Genomic DNA, 6,169 nt, shown 5'->3' with positions numbered 1-6,169 from the left:
CAGCTTTCACGTTGCTTGTTCTCTTCACAGATTTTTGAATATTTTGTCCTGAGAATATCTGACAGCCACAAGAAAGTGAAGCAGAGGGCGCTGGACGTGCTGGCTGAAATCACAGGAGCCCTGAAAGATGCCTTGAACCCGGTGATCATTGGTTTGGTGGAGGGAATAACAAAGAACCTGAACTCAAAGGATCCCAGGGTTCGTGGGGCAGCTGTGAAAGCACTGGAAGAATCCATTGCTCATTTGGGTAAGGCTGAGCCCTGGCAGGGACTCTCCTCAGCTTCGTCTCTGTCTCTCCTGCACATGAGAGCGCTGAGTGCCTTGACAGCTGCTCTTGTCTGTGGAACACTGCAGCTGACACCCACCAGAGGCTGTGCAGGTGTAGTCCTTATGCACCATCCCCAACAGGCTGGAATGGGATCAGCATTTCCCAACAGTCCCAGGAGCCCTTGGCTCTGTGCTGCTTGTCTGAAGAGCAAGTCCTGGGCTACAGCTCTGCTACAGTTCAGAGGCAAAGGGGGTTTGGAGTTTGCTTGGGCCCCGTCTGACTTCCCAAATGAACAGCTTTGCTGTTGGCATGAAGGGACACTGACCCACCAGAGCTTCTGCAGAGCAGCCACCTGGGAGGCTCTACATTAGAGGCATTAGCTGCCTATTTTCCACTTTTCTTCTTTTCTTCTATTTTCAAAGGGGAACTTGTGATTCACCAAGTTCATTTCTTTAGAACAAAGAGGTATAAACCCAGCTGTCAAGGATGCCTTGTTCCACCTGTTGTTTTGCATGGGGCAAGGTGGCCACAGCAATTAACTGCATAGGCAAGGGCTGGTCCAAATTCCTTTGCCACACACATTTATGTCAGCTCTGAAAATTCCGTACTGGTGGAATATGCCTGAACAAAGGAGTGTTGAAGAGGCAGGTCTTCAAGAGGAGTTTCCACTTTCTCCTCCCCAGCTGCTTTGTGATCTCAGGAACTGCCTGACTCAGTGCCTTTCTGTGACCCAAGTATGGGGCTCTTCCTTTTTGCTCTGGGATGCAAAACCTTTCCACTGCTTCCATGTGACTGAACTCTCGAGGTCCCTGATGTGAAATGTTTTAACACAGCTCCTGCTACAGCAGACAAGTTTGGATTTACAAATGTGAAAGGAGAGCTTTTCTTTTGGAATTTAAAACCCTGCCAAGTATGCTGGAAGGAAAGAAGAATAGGATTCAAACATCTGCAGAAATGTGCTTGATTTTATTAAATGGGGTTGGCCCTGCCCTTTCTCCTATGACCTGAGGAAAGTGAGCAGAAACATGTGTTTCCCTTGTAGATAAAAGTGTCACTGCTGAAAGAGTCCAGCCACCAATGGAATCACCTGAGTGGCCAAGCCCTGCTGGATGTCACCGAGCGTATCACAGGTACGGCCTCCCCTTCTGAGCCAAGAGCTCTTCCCAGGGAGCATTTACAGGGAATGCCTGTGAGCAGACAGCAGAGCAGCTCCTCCAAACCAGGAGGTGCTGAGCTTGTCCCTGCTGCCCCAGAGCCAAGGCAGGTGGGTTGGGCAGGTTTTCCCTGGCTGCTGCAGAGCTGGGCAACACCTGAGATGGGGGCAGCGCTCGGCCTGGGGCTGGGCTCTCACTGGGGCATCTCAGAACCACCTCCAGCAAAGGGAGGGCTAAAAATGCCCCAGCTGGCTCCTCTCTGGGGAGCTCAGGGACATCTGTGATCTTTGAGGGGAAATGGTGGCAAATGCTGTTTCAGGGCATCAGTTTGTTTTGTCCTCACAGATTTCTTGTTTTTCTCTTGGAAAGTTTTGAGGCTGAACCGTGCAGAGCCTGGGGGTCACAGCTTAGGCCAGAACTCAACAGAGGTATCAGAGGCACGGGTTTAGTGCAAGGCACCTCTGGGGCACAGGGACAGAAGCAGAGTGCTGAGGCTCCCTGCCTGTGCTGTCAGAGTGGCCTTGGACTGAGCCTTTCAGGGTGTGCAAACAGTGTCTGCCTGTGTCAGCGCTGTCCAAAATGCTACAAATGCAGCTGATAATTGATTCCTCAGAGGAGCTTGCTGTGTCAGCAAGAGCCAAGGAATGGAAAAAGGATAATCTCAATATATAGCAGAGAAGATGATTGATAGCCTTGTTTTAACTGGGGCTAAATCCACTGCTAATTATGCCAACATCTTTAAATGCAAGGTTTAATACACTTTGTGTCTTCATTAGGAATCTGAAAAGGGCATGTTCAGCGATTGGGAATGTCAAAGGCCCTTTAAAGAGCATTTGAAAAATATAGATCTCCAGCAATAGGGCATTTAGTTTAGCACTTCTTTTGATCTCTTTTTCAAATAAAGGAATTACCCATAAATTAGGACTACTTTAGAAAAAGCAGATGTTCTCTCTGAGATTTAGCAGGACCGGACAGCTGTTCCTCACATTCAGTAGTCACTGATGTCTTTAATTGCATTTAAATTCAAATGAATTCCCATTTTAAAATGGGTACCATAACCCTTTCCTGCTTAGCAGAATTGGTTTTGGGTACTTGCAGGAGCTCTTTCAATGTTGATGTCTGCTGGTGGAATAACAGCATAGAGAAAATGAAGTCTCTTCCGCCACAGAATATTAAATTGCTGCTAAATAACATTTTGTCCGATCAGAAAATAAGAATGGTCTCCAGAGCATTTCAGGTTTTCATCTCTTAGCCAAATGTGCCTGTTGCAAGGAGCCTGTTGCTACTAAACCTTTGTCCGTGTTTGATACAGTTCAGTTCAGAAAATGGGCAGAGAGATTTCAGAGACAATATGAGAAAACACTTGTGTTTTGGTTACATTTCAGTCCCCTGTGTAGCATTTTTCTTTCTCTATGCCCCTATTTCAGTGGACATATAAGAAAAAATGCCATTAACATTGGGAGCGAAAACGGCAATAAAATGTAGAGATGCCCAAATGCCAAGGCAATGGGGTATGGGTAATTCTCTAGAGATGCCCTGAGGTTTGAAACAGCTCTTTGTTGGAAGCCCCAAAAGCATTCTGCCAAAGACACCAGCTGGTCACTGATGTTTCTCATCCAGCTGTCAGGCAGCAGCCATCTCTGGTGGGCTGGAGTTTTGAGGTGAGTTCTAATCCTGCCCTTTGCTGTGTGCCACTGAGCACAGGGAAGAGCCAGATTAGGCATCTGGCACTTGACATCAAAGTTACAAAAATGGAATCATCCCTTTTATTAGAAATCTCTCCATTTCCTCTCTATGGTACATTTCCAAATCTTCAGTGTGGGTTTAGGCAACTTCTTAATGGAAATCCAAGGCAATTGGACATTTCATTCATTGTTCATGCGGAGATTGTGAAATAATTTAGGAAAGGTAGGAAGTCTTCCACAGGGCCAAGGCTCTGGTTGGAGCAATTCGTGCTGAGGGGTTGGTGGTTCTCTTTCCAGGATGCTCAGCTGCTTTGCCCGTTTCTGGATCAAGGGGCTCTGGGTGCTATTTTGCTGCTCTTGGCCAGAGAGGCTGGCAAGAAGCAGAAGCAGCAGAGGCAGATCCCTGTTTGCAGTGAGGCTGGTGGGTAAGGAGCTGTGTCTCTGTCCCGGCAGTGCTTGTGCAGGGGGTTCATGCCAGGAGCCCTGAAGTCGCCCAGCGCGACGCCCTGCCCGTGCTCTGGTCCTGCCTGGGGAACAAGGCGCTGCCTGTGCGGAGCGCCAACGTCCGCACCGTGGCCACCAAGCTGGCCTCTGCCCTCTGCAAGGTGATGGGCACCCAGCTGAAGAAATGTGCTGCCAGCAAGCCTCCACATGTGCGGGAAAACCTCTCCAAAATGTTGGGCTGGTGAAGGCAAGATGTTCTCCAGAAGGCTGAGGAAGCGCTGAGTTGGACACCTCTGGATTTGCCTTTTGTGCTGTGCCAAAAATGACAAAATCCTAAGGAAGGGTGTGCATCTGTCCCCGCTCTCTCCATCACATTTCCTAGTCATGGCATGGGGGGCCTGAAGCAGCTCCAGATGGAGGACAAGATGAAGGGCAGTCATGGCTCAGCCTCACACAGAGGTGAGGGGGGAGCTGGGCCAATCCCTGCTGGCAGGAAGGGTCTTGTGGCAGCCCAGAGAGGCTGTGCACATTGCCAGGGAACAGCTGTGCCCTGCATGTGCCCCTGCACTGAGCTGTGCTGTGCCAGTGCCCCTGGAGCTGCAGGGCTGCTGAGCTGTGGGGCAGGCAGAGGAGCAGGAGGGTGCGTGTGCAGCTGAGCCATTCCTGGGGAGCACAGGGCTCTGGGCTCCCTGCTGTCCCAGGGCAGCCCAGAGGCCAGGCTGTGCCTGTGCCAGCTCTGGGCAAGTGGCTCAGGGTTTGCCCTGGCCTGCCTCAGTGTCTGCCAGCAGGAGCATGTTTCCCTGTGCAGCTGTTTAGACATTTCCAGGAAATGTGTCCCAGGAATTATGGAGCTTCAGATTGCTTTAGGTTTACATGGTGGCCTCCGTTAAACTTTGCCTCTCTGTTAAACTTTGTGTCTCAGTTTTGCAGATCTGGCTGGTTACAGTCCTACTGAGAAGTTTTCTCCGGACACTTCCCAAGTTCCCTCACCCACAAAGTCCTCGCCTCCCGTCCAGAAGAGCTCTCTTTCCTCCAAGCTCAGGAAGAAGCTGCCGCCTGTGTGAAGAGTGTTTGAAGAATAGGACTGATGCGTTAGGCTTGATAGTTACAGCTGTACATATGTTCTGATCTTTAGATGTAGTTTTGAATTATCGTGTTTTGATTGTATCTTTAAAATTTGGTGACATATTTTTAATTGGATATATTTTATTTTGATGATGAAAAAAATAAATTAAAAAAAAAAAAATTAAATAAACCAAGAGGAGAATGTGAGACCAGGACCTGCTAGCCTAGAGATTATGGGAGTGCAGCTCATTCAGTGTGCCAGTGTCTCACCACATCCTTTCCTCATTGGGCCTCTCCTCCTCCTCTTTGGCCATGGTTTCTTTGTGTCATTTGTGCTGCTCTTTGTTACTTGGCATTACAACAGAGTCACCTGTTGACCTGTTTAGGGGACAATGGATCCAAAAGATCCTATCTAGTCAAAGGTTTTCTACCTAGGTGTGTTCTGTGCTCACCAAAGGCCTGAGCAAAGAAACCAAGAGAAGTGTGCCCAAATCCCAAAGCTTTGCTCCTTTGCAATCTCCCACGGCTCTGGCTCACAGGTGTCTTCAGTCACAATTCCATACGTAAGAAGAGGTCATGTATTTCACTGGGAAACGATGCACTGCTTTGGCAACATCACCTGTATGTATATTTGCCCGGGACAGCAGTGCAGCTGTGTTGTTTGCACCTTGTTTGCAGAAGGATGAGTGCACTGGGAGGCCAATAACAAGTTACAAGGGTTCCTCCAATCTGCACTGCAGCCTGGGTGCCATTCAGCCCAGAGCTAGGGGATCATTTGTTCCCATGGACCAGTGCTTGCCAGTGGAATGAATTCCTGCACAGCTGGAAGAAGCAATTCTGGATTCAGCTCCAGCTCTTGGTGGGCTGCATGATCATTGACAATGCTGCCCTTCCAGAAATTATTCTGCAGTTTCCTTTCATAGTCATTTGAAGCTTTGAAACTTCACATTTCAATTTGCTTTGCCTTAGGGAAAAACACTTCTGGGCCCAGTGCAAACTGTAACCTTCTGACAGCAAAGTGCTCATGATTGCCAGCTTCTGATGTTACAGAATGTCACCTGGCTGCATGAGTTTGCTTAGCTCTGAGTCTAGTCCCGGCCTAGTAAAACAGTTGGTAGCTCTATACCTTCCTTTCTCTTCCTCCCTCTTTTTCCTTATTTTTCCCTTTTCCCCCAGTTCCTCCTCAATGCATTTTGCTGTGGTTATTCAATAAAGGTACATTTGTTTTGGTTATAGCAGCAACTCTCTGTACCGTGTCGGTTTTTTTTGCACTCTGAGATCAACCCACAAACTACCACAAAATCCGTTCGTAAGGATGGATCGTGAGACTTGTATACATACTATAGAAACCTTCTATCAAACCTTAAAAATTCTTTACAAATTAATTTCCAACTTTGCTGGGTCTGGCACCGCCCAGTCTGGTGTTTGCTGCCACCACCAGTGCCCAGATCTGGAAATTCCCTTGTTCTGGCAGAGCCAAATCCAGCAATTTTCTGGTAAAGAAAGCCAAAATCTGGCAATTTCTGCTGCCAGCACGAGCAATGCCAAGATCT

This window comes from Melozone crissalis, unplaced genomic scaffold, assembly GCF_028551555.1.
Source record: "Melozone crissalis strain CALT ecotype California unplaced genomic scaffold, PUWL_Pcris_2 ptg000172l_1, whole genome shotgun sequence".
Taxonomy (NCBI): domain Eukaryota; kingdom Metazoa; phylum Chordata; class Aves; order Passeriformes; family Passerellidae; genus Melozone; species Melozone crissalis.
This window is presented reverse-complemented; position numbering follows the sequence as displayed.